The sequence below is a fragment of the Ursus arctos genome, unplaced genomic scaffold (assembly GCF_023065955.2).
Source record: "Ursus arctos isolate Adak ecotype North America unplaced genomic scaffold, UrsArc2.0 scaffold_34, whole genome shotgun sequence".
NCBI classification, from domain to species: domain Eukaryota; kingdom Metazoa; phylum Chordata; class Mammalia; order Carnivora; family Ursidae; genus Ursus; species Ursus arctos.
The window spans coordinates 22,736,293-22,755,161 of record NW_026623030.1 but is presented as its reverse complement, the minus strand read 5'-3'; the positions used below and the strand labels follow the sequence as shown (position 1 = coordinate 22,755,161).

At 47.6% G+C, this 18,869-nt stretch overlaps 1 protein-coding gene and 1 non-coding gene across 3 annotated transcripts in view; both read left to right on the top strand.

The window, feature by feature from the left end:
• Positions 1-18,869, top strand: part of CUX2 (cut like homeobox 2) — a 257,661-nt gene that overhangs the window by 107,799 nt on the left and 130,993 nt on the right. The gene's annotated exons all lie outside the window — the stretch shown is intronic.
• On the top strand, positions 1,893-1,995 carry LOC113267130 (small nucleolar RNA U13). Its single transcript, XR_003320605.1, has one exon. It is a non-coding gene; the product is annotated as a small nucleolar RNA U13 (small nucleolar RNA).

Sequence of the window (18,869 nt, the reverse complement as noted above, 5' to 3'; positions counted from 1 at the left end):
ATTCCCACAGCTGGCCATGTGGCTTCAGGAACATCCAGCCGTAGACAAACTTAATTTCCTTCATTGGAACACAGGCTGCCAGGAAGACAGAGAGCACAGGAAATGGGACCCACATGAGGCCTCCACCCCAGCCCCGTCCCCTCAGGCCTGAGGAGAACTATGCAGACCCCCAGCTTTCAAACCCAGCTGCTGTTTAGACCCCTCACTCCTACCCAGAAAGATGTTGACAGCACCCACCCGGGAACCCAGCCTGGCCTTTCCAGCCAGGATGCTGGGCCAGCTTGGAGAACCGCTGGAGTATCCTATTTTAAAAGATTAATTTTCAAAGATGCATTATTCTATAAGCAGTATACATGTAATCTTTTAAACTGAGACATTAAAAGTAAGCATAGAGTGAATGGTAAGTCTCCTGAACTTCTAACCCCCTTTTGGCTGTTCCACATTTATTTGTTTTTTCCGGGACACTTGAACCCATAGACCAGCATGCAAGTGCAGCCCCCTTATTAAAACAGAAAAGAGATTAGGGGATTATTCCTTCCTTCCTTCAATGCTTATGAAGTGCCTACTGTATGCTGGGTACCGAGAACATAGCAATGAACAAAAGAAAAATGGTCTCTCATGGCATGAACAGTCTAGAAGGGGGCTGGGGGGACCAATAAGAAGCATGTAAACAAATAGGATAAAAGAATCACAAATTGTGATCTTGCAAAACAAATCAACAACATGCCATGGTAGAGCAGCAGGGCAAGGGGGTTATTAGATGGATCATGAAATATAAGTCTGCCATGGGAAGAGGTGTATGTGTCTGGGTAGTGTGGGATGTGTCTGGGTGCATGTGTTTTTATCTCTGTGTCTGGGTGTGTGCTTGACCTCTGTGAATATCTGCATGTCTGGGTGTGTGTGTGGTGTGTGTGGTGTGTGTGTGTGTGTGTGTGTGTGTGCATGTGCATGTGTACGTGTGTGTGGCTTGTATCAGGGAGGGTTCTTGCAGGACTGAGAGCTCGTGTGACCACAGCTGTTGGGGATTGGAGGTGCAGGGGGAGAGCAAGGCTACACCTGGCTGTACAGGCCTCCTTAGCCACACTTAGTGCCCACAGAGCTGACAGAGGGGTACAAAGAGAAGTAATGCCATTTGACAGCATTATTGGGAATCCCTCTGAAACAGCATTATGGGGGCAAGCAGATGGCCAGGAGGAGGCTGGGTAGGGTTGGAGAATGGTTTGGGCTTCACGAAAAGTGGAGCTGATGGGGCTCACTGGTAGATGATTTAATGTGGCAGGATGGAGTGAATGGAAATGCTTCTCGGGCTCCTGGCATGAACATCTGGATGGATGTGCCACCTTTTCCTGAGATGGGGAAGACACTGGAAGAAAGAATGGGGAGCAGGCAGGAGCCCAGGGTTCCCTCTTGGCCATGGGAGATCTGAGATGGCCTCCCCGAGGGATGCAGGGGGTAGGTATGCCATTGGAACTCAAGAGTCCTGTCGGCTGGAGGTGAGAAACCTAGGCCAGGCCCTTAGAGGACCTTGCCATGTCCAGGGACCAGGCAGACCACCTTTCCCTGGCTCTGAGGCCCCGTGCAGAGCATCCCTTCAGTTATATCTGCACAGCCCTGGGGGCACTGATGCAGGAAACCCATTAGAAGGATGTCTGCGCTGGGGACCTGGCCCCAAACCTCAGTAGCAGGGAGCTCTGTGGAGCTGGGGTATTTGAAGGGCTGGCTCCCCCAGCACCAGGGCCCTGGAACACTGGATCACTTCCCCAGGGGCTGGGACAATCTTCCTAGAGGCCAGTTCTGTTACCCTTAGCTCAGAAAGTAAAGGTACACTGGATTGCTAAGATGATCATCTCTTGCTTGCCTTGGTTGAAGGTAATCTTTAAAAGCTAAAGCTGATCCTTTTGTAGTTCGTAAGTGTGATGATTGGGTGTTTCCTCTGTTGTGTGACATGTGCCCCCCTCAAACCTTGTTACAACCTCAGCAATTACCCATCTGATGGTTAAAAAAAGAAAAACAAAAAACTAAAGCTGCTGAGCATTTTACTGTGTCAGTCCTAACCACCCATAAGCTGAGTTAATCCTCACAACAACCCCAAGAGGCAAGTTCTACACTGATTCCCATTATACAGATAAGGAAACTGAGGCTCAGCAAAGTAGTGATTGCACAGCAGTGTAGTATAGACAGGATTTGAAACTAAGCCAGTATGGCTGCAAAGCCCATTCTCTCAGCTTTCACATGCTGTGCCAGATGCTTGCTATAAGTTATCTCTTAAAGTCACAGGTACCCTTCAAGGGGGGGAGGGTGTTACATTGGCACCCATTTTATAGAGGGGGAAACTGAGGCTCAGAGAGAGGAAACACCTAGCTCACGATCACAGAGCTGCTAAGTGGCAACATCAGAATTTGAATCCAAGATTAAGAAGCCGTGGACTTTCTTTTGAACATGGCACATGCTTCTGACCATCAGCTCCTGCCTCCCTCTACTGGCAGTAAAGGTCTCTATCCCCACAGCCCGAAGTGTCCCAATGACCCACTGAGGGCAGGAGACAAGACTCCATCTTTGGGGCTGCCCCAACAACTAACTAGGCAGGGCTTTACAAATTAATGAGAAACATCAGAGGTTCATGGGCTCCTCAGAATTCTGTGGTGGGACCTGGTGAGATCCCATCTCAAGGGAGGTGGGTTTATCTCCGGAGTTCCTGCGTGGGGCCCTCAGTGGACAAGGGCTGGCACCCATGTTGGACTCAAGTGGCATTAAAGCCCCTACTTCTGGGACACGAAGTCTCAGCAAGCTCATGCGGGTTCGGGCCAGTCTGTCCACTAAGAGACCCCAGTGGTTCATTGGGACAGTTCTGTCCATCAGAGCATGGATGGGGCAGCGCTAAACAGCTCACGAGCAGTGGGAGCTCTGTGTGGGATTCACCATTTGCTTTAGCATTTATACTTCAGAAAATACATGTGTGTTTCTTGAACCAGTAGTTGGAAAATCACACCCTGATTTAGAAAAACCAACCTACTGAAGCTTCCAGAAGACCCTTGTTTGATTAGCAGAGCTGTTAAGGGTATGGGATTTGGGGTCATGCTGCTGATTTCAAAACCCAGCTCTCGTGCTTGCTGGCTGCCCGACGTTGAGCTTGACTGCTCTTAACCTCTTCAGGTTTTAGTTTTCCCACCTCACTGCATTTTTTAAGAGACAAACGAGCGCCTAGAACTGTATCGGGTATATACTGTGTACTTAGTGTATGTTAGCTCAGTGTTATTGTTGTTATTGTTGCAGTCTAAAATAGGTTTTTCTGGAAATGGGCGGATAGTAAGCGTGTATGCTTTATGGGCCACATGGTTTCTGTCCCAGCTCCTCATCTCTGCCAGTGTAACAGGAAAGCAACCATGGACAGTATGTACATGCTTGGATGTGGGTGCATTCCAACAAAACTTCCCTGTGACTTACAGATGAACATGACAAGGAGAAAAGTCCTTTTTCCTCTGGGAGCATGTGACCCTGGGGCTGCCAGCCGCTATGTGCCCCAAATTACTGGGGAAGCCAGCCATGGTGAGAGAAACAGAGGACAGCTTCTTTTCAGAGGGAAGCAGAGCCAAGAGAAAGAAATCAAACCCTGCCAGTCTTGTTTGAGCTGTTGGATCTAGCCATCCCTGAAGCTAGTCCTATGCTGTTCAGATATGTGAGCAACAGTTTTCCCTTTATGCTTAAGCTACTTTGAGTTGGGATTCTGCTGCTTACAACCAAGAGTCCTGAATTATATAAACCTTCTCCCTCTTCATGCCTCTGCCCCAGTCAGGTATAACTACTTACCCACTGGCCTACCACGGTCAAGTTCATGATACTACCCAAGAGCATCCTTTAATCCCAAATATATAACTTTCTTTTCCTGGGGTGGGGGGTTTAAATAGTTTCATTTTCAGGTAGGTGACTTCATTTCCATGACCCTTGTTCCACTCCTGCAGAATGAAGTTAATCACTGAACCTATTGCCTAGAGTGGGTTAAAAGGGTTAATGTGTATAAAGTGCTTGGAACAGTGCCTTGCACATGCTAAGTACAACCTAAGTGTCTGCTGTTATTATTACCTGGAAACAGAGCTCACAGACTTCAGGCATTTTCCTGACACATGAAGGAGACTATCAAGCAGGGATTGGATCTTTCCATATTCCCAGCACCAGTGCCAGCCTTGTGTTGAGTGGGTACTCGGTGTTTGTTGAATAGGAGTTGGTCCAAGACAAGGCAGTCACAGAAAGTGACCGTGAGGGACGTCTGGGTGGCTCAGTTGTTAAGCATCTGCCTTCGGCTCAGGTTATTGATCTCAGGGTCCTGGGATTGAGCCCCCACATCGGTTCCCTGCTCAGTGGGGAGTCTGCTTCTCCCTCTCACTCTGTCGCTCTCCCTGTTCATTCCCTCTCTCTCTCTCTCTCTCTCTCTCAAATAAATAAATAAATAAAAATTTTTTTAAAGTGACCGTGAGAGACCCACATAGATTGGGGCAAACTCTGAGGTGTTTATGATTAGAAGTCAAGCTATAATTGCTTCAGGGATTTATAAAACCTTGAAACACAGAGGAATGTTGGGGGCCCACAAGCAATTTAGGGATTTGAGTGCTTGGAATTTAAACCTTAGCTACTTGAAGTGTGGTCCACCATGGACTGGTGACATTGGCATCACCCAAATGCCTGTTTAGAAATTCAGGGACTCAGCCCCACACTAGACCTCTGGAGTCAGAATCTACACTTCCTCAAGATCCTGGGTGATTCTTGTGCGCATTAAAATCTGGGAAGTGGAGAGGACAGGCAGATGCTGCAGACACGGCCCCTGTGTCTTGAGGGACTGTTTGTGGAGGTAAGGATGTGGGGGATGTGGGCCTATCAGCTGTTTCATTAGGAAACATGCTGGCCTCTACCCTTTGGCACACTGGGTGGTCACACATCCCCAGACACACCACCGGTCCAGTAAGTGGAATCTGACATTGCCACGCAATGGTTTGAGAAAACTGCCACCAGGAGAAAGGTGCCCAGCTTCACTTATTAAAAGTAAAATGAAATAAAGCAATATTTTGTGTTTCCTTGTCCCTCCCTCACTCAGTCCCTTCTTCATAGGCTTGCTTCATAATGCTTGCTGTGCAAGCTTTGAGAGCAAATCAGTGGTATCTAGCTTGCAATATCATATATGATATGATTTCTTTTTCCCGATCCTCTCTTATCAACTGAAATCCTGATGAAATGTAGATGACTTTTTAAAGATCTTATAAAGGTGTCTGACTATCTGGGGTGGGGAGGTCATAGCTGGGGAGGGAGGTTGTGGCATGGCAGGTGGGACAGCGGGAAGGTCTGCAGAACCAAACCAGAGAGACCTTACCAGAAAGTGGCCTCCGGATTGAACAGAGGTGGGCATGGGTTTAGGAGGGAGGACACACACTCACTATCACCCGTCTTTTCCAAAAAATCGGTACTGTTGTGCCACCGAGGGTGGGGGCTGGGCCAAGTGTCGAGAGCAGGAGCTTTGAAATCCATAGCAACCTGTATTTGAATCCTAGTGCTGCTGCAGCTTGCTCGCCATATAATCTCAGGCAAGGAAATTTGTGTTCCTGAGCCTTGCTATCCTTGACTAGAAAATGGGGCTAACATAACACCGACCTCATAGGGACATAGGGTCGGTTAATGCAGTGGTAACCAGAGCTGGCTGACAAGAACCAGCTGTTAACCTCCCTTCCCATCCCCAAGTGTAGTGACAGCACAGTGGGAGCTAGAAGTTGACCATAGTGGGAGAGTTTACACCACAGAAATGGTATACATCAGAACTCCTCCTTTTCTTCCAGAGAACTGGTTGTTAAGCATTTACCAGCACACCACTGGTTAAATGACAAGATGTATTTAAATTGCCATGCCCAAAGCTTGGTAGTAGTGGTTACAGAGTACTATATTACTATTATATTAATATTACGAGTATTATATAAAGTGGTTTTCATGATTGGACATTCCATGTGTTGGCTCTGCCATTTATTTTAACTGCTTGGAGGCTTTTTCTGCAAATCGTCTGGTCCCTAGCCCTATTCTGCGTAGCTGATATTGTTAGTTTAGCTGAGTTCCAGATAGGTGAAGTATCTTATAGATACCCTAAATGAACATTTATTGAGCATGGACTAAATGCCAGGTGTTGGAAAAGTACTTTTCATATATGATCTCATTTAATCCCTCTAACAACTCAATGAGGCAGAAATTGTCATGAACCCCATTATGTGGACACAGATGGGGCTCAGAGAGGTTAGGTGACTTGCCCCAGGTTGCACAGCTGCTCAGTTGGAGGGGCCAGGCTTTGAACCTGTGCATTTTGACTCCAGAGGCTGTGATTGCAGCAGGTGGATCCTGGAGGTTAAATGTGGAGGGGGCAGATGCTTGGGTCTTTGGGGTGTAGACCTTCCTCCTTGTTGGAAGGCTTTGGGGTTTGGGACAGGCAGTGGGCAGGGTCGAGAAGTCCTGACCATGTCATCCGCTTGGCTGACGGCAAACAGTCTGATTTTACTAGATGTGTGCAGGCCGGGTTCTGATTGGCAAGGGGATGTCTCTGTTGGAAGGGAATCTTGGCCACTTGCCTCTTGGCAGCAGGCTCTTGGCTACCACGTGGAGCGCCGTTTGGAGGCAGTGAGAATTATTCGGCAACCTCGCCTGGGGTAGTTTAAAGTGGGCTGGGGGTTCTGCCAGTCTCTCAGACAGGCTGGCAGAGAGAGCAAGAAATCGAGTGCTTCCACAGAGAAGTCCGCACTCAGCTTCTTTGCTGTTCTCCCTGCCTCTGTCTATCTCCGTCTCTTGCCATCCCTCAGCCTCTCTCTCTGCCAGGACTTAAGGAGCCAGTAAGATGACAGGTGGTTTGGCAGCAAGAGAAGCAACGTCTCCTGTCCCCACAGGCCTGCATTCCCTCAACTCTACTAAAACTTGGGGCCTTTTGCTTCCACAGCTCCCAATTTCCCTGAAGATGAAGTTCAGACTCCTTGGTTTGGCTTGAGGACTTAGGCTGTGACCCTTGTCTCCTGGTTCTGCGTCTTGTCTCTGCAGGACAGACTCAACTTTTTGTTTTTCCACAGTGACTAGCCCAGAGCTCACTCAGAACTTGTGGTTGAACTTGACTTACTTTGGGATTTGCAGTCATCACCATTTCTGTGTCTTAAGGCTGATTTATCATATGCCAAGTGCTTCTAAGTATTTTCTATTCCTACCTCATTGACTCCTAACAACTTGATTGGTAGGCCTTGTTTTCCCCCATTTTACAAAGGGGGAAACTGAGGCACCAAGCTATTAAATTACATGCCCAAGATCATCCAGCTAGGACATGACAGTGATAGATAAGAACCCCAGCCAGTCCAGAGCTTGAGCAGGCTTGAGTGGGGCTTTCCTTAAACCACTTTGTGAGAGCCTGTCACCAGTCTGTGTCATCACCGCCACCCCCAGCAGCCTTGTCAGCACAACAGTCCAGTTTGCTGGCTCCTCACTTCCCCCTAACTCTGCTGTGGCCGCACATCCTTGATGAATTAACCTTGGCAATGCGGGCCTTGCCTTGTCACACCAATAAAGTTAGTGCTGCAGAGAACTAGGTTGTGGAAGGTATAATGGACCCCTCTCGCCATCTGTCTCTTTTTCCCTGCAGGTTCCAAGGTTGCTTGGATGTTTAGGAGAAGAGCCATAATGTTACTTGTGGGAGTAGAGGGGTGTTTGGAAACAGGAAAGACCCCTAAATTCATCCTTCCAAGGGAGACCTCCTTCTACACCCAGATCTCATTCCATCTGTCCAGGGTGGCCTGCATGGCTCTGCTCACCAGGGACTGATTGTCTCAGCATGTCCCCACATTGTTCAACAAGAGGACAACATTCCTGTACCAAGGCAGAGGGAAGTCGGATTGTGTTAGCAATTCTCCATCAGACTGTGTCATATTCGGATTGTATTGTATTAGTAGTTGTTTCCACTAATGTGATGAGAAAGTTGCTAATCTGAGAAGACTCCTGCATTGTATTAGGGAAAACAAATATTAATGTGATTCGATGGGAAGTGGCTAATAAGAAACTAAGTTGCTAATATGACACGATGGGTCGGTGGGAGGAATTTGGGTCGGGTGCTTGAACTTTTCTGGAATGTTCGGTGGTGGGCAGGGACCAGGGAGGGCAAAATGGCAGGAACTCTGTGTTACAGTCACTCAGAGTTAAGGTTCTGTATCTGACCTCTTCCTCCCCCTTCCAACACCCAGTCTCTCACCCCTTTACTGTGTTGAATAGTGTCCCCCAAAAGTTCTCATCCACCCAGAACCTGAGAATATGACCTTATTTGGGAAGACTCTGCAGGTGTAATTAAGATGAGATCATACCGCTTTTGAGGGGGCCCTGAATCCAAAGACCCATGTGTGAGGAGAGGACACAGAGGGAGAAGACCTTGTGATGATGCGGGCAGAGATGGGAGGGATACAGCCACAGGCCAAGCAAAGCCAAGGAGAGCAATCAGCCGGCAGAGGCTGGAAGAAGCAAGGAGACCTCCTCTCCTAGAGCCTTCAGAGGGAACACCCTGCCAACACCTTGACTGCAGACTTCCAGCCTCCGGAACTGTGAGAGAATACATTTCTGTTGTTTTAAGCCCCCCAGTCGATGGTACTTTGTTACGACAGCCTGAGGACACTGGCCCTTTCCCCTTTCCCCATCACACCGCCAAAAGGGAAACTCAGGTTTGGCAGCATCCCTCTAACTCAGAGACAGCAAAGCAGCTTTGAGGGGTTTCCTCCAGCCCCAGGGCTGGCCTGGCTGCTTGACCAGACTCAAGGACGAGGACTTGCTCTCTTCCCCCACTTTGTTCTTTGCTTAAAGGGAAGAAGCCTGCTCAGTCACAGGGCGGTTGGCATATGGGCTCTGCAGCCTGCTTCGCGGCACGTTAATATGTGATTAAAGGGGTCTTAAAACACCCATTAGTCCCCCTCTGGTATCTAATAGTGCTTTTGGATTTAGAACAGAATATTATTTACTCATTAGCTGATAATAGATCCTGAGCACATGCCGTATGTATTGGGACAATTATTAGAATGTGGGTCTGCACAGAAGCGTCATTCTGCTGCTGTGGCCGGTGGCAGGATAGCATCATCCAGAGGGCAAGGCTGGCGGGGGCACAAAATGACCCATGGGCCCTCCAAGGAAAACAAAGGGCCTGCTAGAGATTGTCTGTGGTGGCTTGCTGTGCATGGAAGTGAACTCCAGGTATGGATGGGGACACTTGAGTGCCTCAATGGAAGGGATGTACTGGGGGGGAGGGTAACCACCTCCAAGAATTAGGGTACCAACAATAACACTCCCCATAGTGATGACGGATTGAACCCGAGCTTCGGGCCCAAGCCTCCCAAGATGAGATTATTAATTAGTCACATGACAGCCACCACCAAGGTCACAGGGGTGGGGTGACTTGCCCAGGACACACAGCTGGTAAGTGGCTTCAGCTGTGGCAAACCCACCTCTTCTGATCACTGGACCTGCATTCTTTTCAGCATTCAACATTCACTGCAGAAACTTCCTGGTAATTCTACTCTTCCCTTTTCCCAATGGTAAGAGGCACTTTAATACTATGTCCTATTATGGGTTTTTTTTGTTGGAAAGCCACAAATCGCAGCAGATTGTCCCTCTTTAGTGTGTGGGTCCTTGACCTACAGCTAGACGTGCTAGAAAGGCTCAGGTGGAGGGGACGAGAATGAAAGGGAGTGCAAATGCCATGGGAGTACTTTGAGCCTCTCCCAGAAAGCAGGAGGAAGCCCTGGGAGGGATCAGGAGTGATGAGATCAGGCCTATATATTGGATCAGCGACTCCAGTGGAGGTCTGGGAATCACAGTGGAGGAGGGGAAGATGCAGGGAGAGGCCAGTGAGAGGTTTCACAATACCTCTGGTGAAGTCTCATGGGTCTGAACCAGCAGATGGCGTTGGCATCAGGAGGGGGGACCAGATGCTGGGGATACCTCCATCCATAGTGGGCATCACAGGTCTCAATGGCTGGTTTGACTTGGGGGTGAAGAAGATAACAAAGTCAGGACAGCCCCCAGTTTGATGGGCAGAATACAGGGTGCGGGGAAGGAAAGCCTGTAGTTTGATAAGCCTGATTTTCAGGTCATAGGTTTGCAGTGATTCGGTGAACGAATGCATGAACCTCTTAGGATGAAACGCATGGCATAGGCTTGTAATACAAGCACCAAAAAAAGGACTGAGAAAGCACTGAAAAACCTTTCTTTAAACTCAGACTCACCTAGGCTTTTCTGAGACACGCCAGATGTAAAGACGAGAGGGGCTTGTATAAGGGTTGGGAGGGCTGTCTCCAGCCCAGTGCAGGCAGTTTGAGACCTTTTGCCTCCTGGTTTCCTCAGGGTGCAGGAAAGCCTCCATCCCCATGTCCCTTTTGTACACAAGTGGCCGGGGGTGGGGGCAGAGGTTGTGGGTCCTATTTATATTGAACACATAGAAGAACGGTGCAGGGTGCCCTCTCTGGTGAGTCATTCCAGCATGTGGCCACAGTGACACTGAGAAGAAGTCAGAGATGGTCCCCAGCAATGCAGGCCACAATTAGAGGCCAGAAAATCACCTCTGTGGATTGCCTGAGTGGAGAACGGGGCTCCCTGGTGAAAGATTAGCAGGGAAGGAGCCAGAGAGAAAGCGGAGCTTGGCAAATTTGTCTTCTTGTCCATCTTCTTCTCTAGATACATGGGTCTACACCACAGCTAGATAAATAACCAAATAAGTAAACCACTTCCCAGTGGGTGTGTGGCATCTGCGTGAGTGTATGTATGTTTGTGTCTGTGTGTGTGTTTTAATAAAGCTCACCATGAGCCAGATATCAATTTCTGTCAGAGAGACGCAGAGCATCTGAACCAGAACTAAATAAAAATAAACATTAAACAATTATTGGAATTTAGGTTTATTTAAAAAATCAGCAGGGTTGAGGGAACAAGCCACCCATTAGCGAGGCAGAACTATCGGGCCTTTTAACAACCCGCTGGTTCTTGGCTGCCAGGGAGATTTGGGCTGTACGAGCTGTGGAAACTCCGGATCCTATTGATTAAAGATGATGCGGTAACAGGCCAATTATATCATCGTGGCTGCTTGCAGCGCTGGCCGACGCCAGCTACCCATTTGTCTTTATGGAAACGGCTTTGTTTGGGGGGCTCAGGGAGGGTGGTTCAGTGTCCTCATCCTGGGCAAAGCATTCTTCCTCGTCTGGTCCCTGCAGTCGGTGGAGGCTCTGAAGCCTGAGCTGTCCCGGATTTTTGTATTTTTCTCCTCCCTGTCCCCTCCATAGACATCCCTGGTTCATAAGGAACCTGTGTCTTGTCAACCAAATCAATGCAAATAACTGGTGAACGTTTCTCAACTTTTCAGTAATAATTGATCTTCCCAGAACTGATAGCATTTGGAAAACATAAGTAAGGAGAGCAGCAGCGAGCCAGATGTCCACGTTAAGAGAATATAATTGCTCTGAGTTATAGGAAAGGAAGTGATTTCCCCTCTAGCTTTAGCTCCAAGAGAGCAGAACAAACTGCCACGGAGCATCAAGAAGCTTCCAGTAAACTCGGGGCTTAGTACGGACTCCGTCTCAGCCTGCAGGTTCGGAGTACTGTGGGACTGGAATCTTCCAAACTGACAGGCGGATTTCCTGCTTGCAATTTTGTCAGTCTCCAGGTTTTTATTTGGAAGCTTTCTACACAGCCAGTCACTGTTGGGGAAGGAAAGAGAGGTTTGCGGTTCTCTGTTCTTGGGGGAGGGGGTTCCACCTTGGCCACTGTGCTGTTCATCCACTGGATGGGAATCTCCTCTCGGCTGGTTTGCCTTTTTTTTTCTTCTTTCTAATTTGATGGTCACTTCCAGGCACTGCTGTAATTGGCTCCTGGTTTGACAGGGGTGATATTTAGAAAATCAGATGGGGGGGGGGCCTGGGTGGCACAGCGCTTAAGCGTCTGCTTTCAGCTCAGGGCGTGATCCCGGCGTTATGGGATTGAGCCCCCCCCACATCAGGCTCTTCCGCTATGAGCCTGCTTCTTCCTCTCCCACTCCCCCTGCTTGTGTTCCCTCTCTCACTGGCTGTCTCTATCTCTGTCGAATAAATAAATAAAATCTTAAAAAAAAAAAATCAGATGGGGATGGGGGTTTTCTGTGGATTGGTGGATGGACAGTAGGATTCCTAGGCTTGTTTTCTTTATGAACATCTGTCATTTTTCCGGGATTCCTTCATTTGTTCCTTCATGCATTCATTTATCTGCTCATCCAACACGTACTTACTGGGCACCTTCTCCATGCCAGACACAATTAGGTGCTGGGGCACCTGGTACCTGCCCTCATAGGAGCTCCTAGTCTAGCTATGAGGAAACACAGACATGAAACAGTTGACTATTACATTACAATTGCAATAGTCCTTCATAGAAATGGGGAGCAGGGTGTAAGGGCCCATGACCATAAGAACCTGACCTTATCTTGGGGTGCAGTTCTTACAAAAGTCATGTCTAAGCTGAAATGTGACACAGGGTAGGACTGAGCTAGACCAGTGGTACTCAGACTTGAGTAGGCATCAGAATCACCTGGAAGACTTAAAAGGATTGCTGGGCATCAACCCCAGAGTTTCTGATTCATCAGGTCTGGAACTAGTCTAAGAATTTACATTTCTAATAAGTTCCCAGGTAACACTGCTGCTGCTGGTCTAAGGACCACACTTTGGGAACCACCAAACTAGGCAAAAGACTAGAAAGAGAGGGCATCCAGGTAGTGGGAATTGTGGATGCAAAGGCCCTGTGGCTGGCTTGGCTGTTTCCAGTCACAGAAAAGGGGCAGAATGGTAGAAGCAAAGTGAAGAAGACTGTGGGGTAGATGCACTGCACAGGGAGCACAGGGTCCTGGCCTCAAAGGCCATGCAGGCTGACCTGTATTAAAGTTTGGATTTTATCTGAAATTGGATGGGAAACCTGGAGAGGTTTTAAGCAGGAAAAGTGTCAGCATCCGGTTTGTATCTTGAAATACTCTCCCTGGCTGCCCAGGCAGGAATGGGATGGTGGAAGAGTGGCTGACATTAATCCAGGGAACCTCACAAGGAAGCTATGCAGGCATCCAGCCAGGAATTGGAGGTGGCTAGACCCTCTGGGGTCAGCAACCATGGAAAGCATGGACACTTCTGAGAGTGTTTGAGTCCAGGCACCCCTTTCTGGAAAGCCATCCTGATCAGTTTGGACCCACCCATCAATCCCTGAAGTCTAATTTCTTACCTGAAGGAGTCATATGTTTTTTGTTTTGTTTTGTTTTTTAGGAGTCATATGTTAACACTGACCTTACCAGTTCCTTGAGGGCAGGGCTGTGTGTATCATATCTGCCTCATATAGCCCATCTGAAGCCCGTCTGGTTGGATATACAACAAATACTTTATAATAATTAGCAAGTTGTTGGGGCACCTAGGTGGCTCAGTCAGTTGTTAATTTTGGTCAGGTCATGATCTCAGGGTCGTGAGATCAAGCCCCATGTCAGACTCTGTGCTTAATGCTTGAGGTTCTCTATCTCCCCTCCCTCTACCCACCCCCCCACACTCACACACTCTCTCTCTCAAATAAATAAATAAATCTTAAAATAAAATAATTAGCAGGTTGTGAATGTTTGACAGTTTACCAGGTAGGGTCCTATCTATTACCTCATTTGACTTTCCAGGTACCCTGAGCAAAAGGTGGAATTGAACCCATTTTGTAAATGGGGCAAATTGAGGTTCAGAAAGGGCAGGAGATGCTCCCAGGCTCACCCAACTCTCACCCGGGCCCAGAATGCCCTCTGGTGAGCAGGCAAAAGGAGCTGTGATGCCTCCACCTAGAACCTTAGATGGTGACCAGATTTCCCTTAGTAGTATCAAGGGTCTTACCCAAGATGACAGAGCCAATCCACCAGAAATATTAAGTAGATATAGAAGAAACTGTCATTTTTTAAAAATAAAAAAATGGTCAAATATCAGCAGTTTCCTATGGTTCAACCTAAAACAAAGCATGCAGGGGAAATGTTGCATTTCTAGAAAATTCTGCTGCAGCATGAGGAATAGGAGTTGCAACGTAGTCTAAATTGTCTCTGAAAGCAGCTTCCCACACACACGGAAGCTGATGAGGGGGCCGTACAGGGATGCAGCATCTTAGAATCAGTCTATAATGCAATCAATTTTGTATATCCCTGGTGAAACAGCAACATTTATTTAACGTCTTTTATAGAGCAGCTGAGTTTTATCACAAATCACATTCCATTTCTATTCAGCTGGGACTCCTTGAAGGCTAAAATGCACTTACTTTTCTCGGAGGAAATTTACCAATTCCTCAATAAAGACCCATTTGCCTCTGTATGTAAAATTGACACATTTATTGAATATTAAACATTTAAGGTTTTTTTCCCCCCAGCTCCCCTACCCCCCTCACCCACACCTTTTTCCACTTTTCCACAAAGCTTCCCAGTCATTAGAGAGACTTCCTCCAAGTGGCAAGAAATAAGTATTTTCGTGCAGAAGCGGTCGACATTTAAATGCGGGTCATTCTTATTAGCAGGAAATGATCAAGTTATGTCATAAATGTATAGGGTGAAATCCAGTTGCCTTGGAGCAGCGTCTTTAAGCCCCGTGCTTTTCCCCTCTCTTTGTGGCCGGCTTGGTAGTCTTGGTCACGCGGCAATACCGTGTTGAGTTCGCGACAAAAGTTTTTTTGTCCACACTTGTAACGTTTGCAGAAGGCAGGGGCAGCCTCCCTGACAATAAATTGTGCTAATTAGCATGAGGGCCTATTAATAAAGCGAGTTTTCTTTCATCCATGTTCCTGAATGGTCGAGGACATCAATTAAAGTGTGCGTTTGGGACAATGTCTTTTCACTGCCTTTTGCAGTGTTTTTGTTTAAAAAAATAAGCAGGGGGCTGGGCCATTTAGGGAACTTGTTTTTGTGTCCTTAACATGGGAGAGGGCTGAACTGTTGAGCTTAGGTCTCAGATGTTGGGTCCAGATTTTTTGACTGATGCTAAATCAAGGAAGTGACAGGTCCAGTGGGTACGTGGCCCTGGGGTATTGGCTGTGCTTTCAGAGTGTAAGGACAATTTTTGCATTTGAAGAGTATCTTCCTAATGAGGTTTAAAACCAGACAGACACAGGTTTTGAACCTTAACTCCCCGTTTTACTGAGCTCACAAAACTCAGACAGGTGATTTACCTCTTTGGGCCTCAGTCAGGGTTAAATGAGAGCACCCATGGAAGGTTCCAGAAGGAACCTCAAACCTCATTGCTCTTCTGGGAACTGTATCCAGCTCCCTGTTCCAGGCTTGATCTCCCTTCCACAGGGCCCAGGAGTTGACCACTTTACACTGGGAAACCTTTGAGGACCGGGAACTCACTTTATCAAGGCTGTCTTCCTTATGGTGACCTGGTCTTCCTTATGGTGACCTGGAACCTGTTTATGTGTAACTTCCTCTGCCCACACAGATCTGAGCTCCTTTCCTTTTTATCAAATATGTAAAGATGCACCCCTTCTCTGAGGCTTCTGTACTCCAGGGTAAATGTGCCCTCAGCTCTTTGTAGATCTGGGTTTCTCAACCTCACACACTACTGACATTTTAGACCGTATCATTCTTTGTTATGGGGGCTGTTCTGTTCATTGTCAACATCTCTGGCCTCTACCCACTAGATGCCAGCAGTACCCCCCAGTTTTGACAGTTCAAAAGTATCTCTAGACCTTGCCAAATGTGCCTAGAGAACAAAGGCCCCCCCCCCCCCAGGTTGAGAACCATTGTTCTAGAGTTTCTGGTTCTCCCCATCCTGGACCTCTTTAGCCAGACAAGACACCTCACCTGGGAGGCTTTCACATCTATGTTTCTGTCCCTTCTGGCGTGTCAGCATTCCTGTGGCTTATGCCTCTGAAATGTCTTTGGTCCCTGCTGGGAGGAGAGCCCACTTTTACCTGGCACAAGCTGAACCTGCCAGGGTTCAGAGAGATCAGGAGAAACCAAAGGTCAGGAGAAACCAGAATAAAATCGCCCATTTTTTTTCTTTCTTGCAGCTGTCTCTGCAAAAGGCAGACACCACCAGGACTGGAAAGTGTCTGGGCCTTCTTTGTTGGAATCTCCATTTTGAGAACAGGAATGATGAGGTCTGAGTTTATCCCATAGCTTTCATCTGAACAGGCAGAGCTAACTTTTTAGAACAGGAGGTCAGTGATGGTTTCTGAGTGTAGCCGGCTCCAGGTCTGGGTTAGCCTTCTGACTTTGCCACTGACTGATTGACTATACCCCTCTGAACCTCAGTTTCTTATCTGTGTAATAGGGATAAAAATAGCGCTGTCTCAAAGCATTGTTGCCAGTTCAAAGAAGTGACCCACGTAAAGTGTCCAGCATATAGTAATCAGACAATAAATTAGAGCTTCTATTTTGTGTTATTACACTGTTGTTTGTAAATAAGAAACACACATCCAAGGAATGAGAATAATTCACTTAAGGTCAACCAGGAAGTAAGTGTGAAAACATTGGTTTGAGCATCTTTTTTTCTGAAAACTCCAGGGTTTTTTGCAAAGGTCTGTCTATGCATACGAGGAGATTTGAAAATGATCCATTTTATGTGATTCTCACCCCATTAACAGCCCGCAGTTTTGCCAGAATATCCTCTTTTCACTTTCATTTAAAAAACCAGCCACTGTAATAAATCTTGCCCCGAAATCTCAGCAGCACATCTTGGCTGGAGTGTATGATAAATCTAATATACTGTGGCCTCTCTGTTTGAGATACCCCTTCACAGATCTGTATTTTTGGCGGACAGCCCCACGGTCTGGCAGGATTATAATTTGCTCTTCGTTTGACAAGTCCAGCCCTCTGTCTGACTGGGTCATCATTGTTTCCAAGTCGTGGAGCCACAACTTCCCTGGCTCCAGGGTGGACACAGGACCCTGTCCCCTCTCCTTAACCTTTCCTTTTCTTTTCCTTCTTCCCTCCCTCTCTCCTATCCTTCCTTCCTTCCTTCCTTCCTTCCTTCCTTCCTTCCTTCCTTCATCTTTCTCTCTCTTTCTTTTCTACAAAACCGCAGATTTAGCCCCCCCCCCCCACATTTAAAACAGGGAACATGGCGTAGAACCAGGTCTGAATTTGAGGAGTACACATCTGGGGAGGGGGAAGGCCACTGGAAACTCAGCGTATACCTGGGTTCTTTTCATGGGGAATTGGGGCGCCCTGTGGTTCTGCCACATGTGGACCACATTGCCTTGGGAGACACTGAAAGGGCAGGGGTCCCCACTTTGATTATTCAACAAATATTTCTTAAGCATCTACTATGAGGTAGGTTATACAGAGGTGAACAGCGTCAGGTTCGGTGGGAGAGACAGACATTTATGATACGGTCACTTGTAACAAAGTTGAATTATTTATGCCTGTGCTGAGGGTTCTGACTGGAAAATGCAGGGGCTGTGGAGCCCCCAGGGGAACATTCCTGAAGAATAAGGATTTTGGAGCTCACTGGAAAATGGTAGGCATTTACCAGGCTCCGGGAAGAACCCAGGCTCTGAGGCAGGGAAGGACATAAGGAGGTCAGTGGACAGCCCAGGGCCAAGGGAGACTGAGACGGCTACCTCTTAATAATGGAACCTCGAGTCTCATGCAGGTCTGTGAACTCCCCTTGTCCCCTCCCTGCCTCGCAAGGCCACTGGGAGGCCAGGAAACAGCCCCACAAAAGGCTTCAAGAACTATGGAATGTGTTCCAGTCCTAGCTCCATCCCTACTGACCTGTTAAATCACTTTCTCTCTCTCAGCCTCAGTTTCCTCACCTGTAAAATGGTGGTAATAGCAATAACCTCCCCCTCTCCCCAGGAGGGGTGTTACAAAGATAAATCAAGAAAATGCGTATAAGGCGCACAAATCAGGGAATGGCTTCTGGCACTCAGTAGATACCCAAGAAATGTTCATGATTAATTCTGCTTACTAGCCTTGTGACTTGGGAAGACTAAGTTTATCTCTTTGGGCCTCAGTTTCCTAATCTGCAAAATGAGGATAATATATGACTGGAATAAATGAGTTATAACAGTGGCTGTCGCAGAGTTTGGGCTCATAGCATTAGCTGTTACCACTGTTACTATTATTGTTGTTTTTGTTACTACTTTGTTTCTTGTAGCTTCACATATCATGTGGTTGATCTTCAGGGAGCCCATGGTTTTTATCCTGGTTCTGAATCCCACCACATTAGACATGCCTCCCCAGCTATTCCCCTCCCCCATGTGTGCTCCAGCTTCCAGACCCTGTCATGCGCCCCACTGCATCCCACACAGAATCTCAGCCCCAAAGCCTGCCACCCACTGGCCATGACCCTCTGAGTCAGTGTTCTCCCTCCCCTTGGACATTGAGCTCATCCAAACGAGGGGGATCCTAAGGGAGCCTCATGATCTTTCACCGAGCCAGAGCTTTTTCTGCACCACAGCAGACCCCAGAGGTGGGTATCATCAGCCCCACTTGGCAGATGGGGAAACTGAGCCACAGAACGGAACCACCGTGCCCTCGATCTTTCTGGTACCTGCAGGATGCTCAGGATTGCAGAAACAGGCACTCTCCTCTTTCCCCTCCTCCGCTTTCACGGAGGCCAAAATGTAGTCTTCCACTACATCGCTTCTCCAGCTCATGACAAGAACAGATCTTTTAAAGGGAGAGAAACAAATCTTGCGGACCTTTGAGAATTGATTCTCTCATCCCCGGAGTCTGCAGACCTCTGCCAAAGAAACCTTGACATGGTGACATTCAAATCTTGGGCTATGAAATGATCTTTCAGCTGCCAGCTATCTCTGCAAAAGAGAATTTGGGCCGTCACAACAGGCCAAGTAATAATTTCTTTGGATTAGTGTCAACG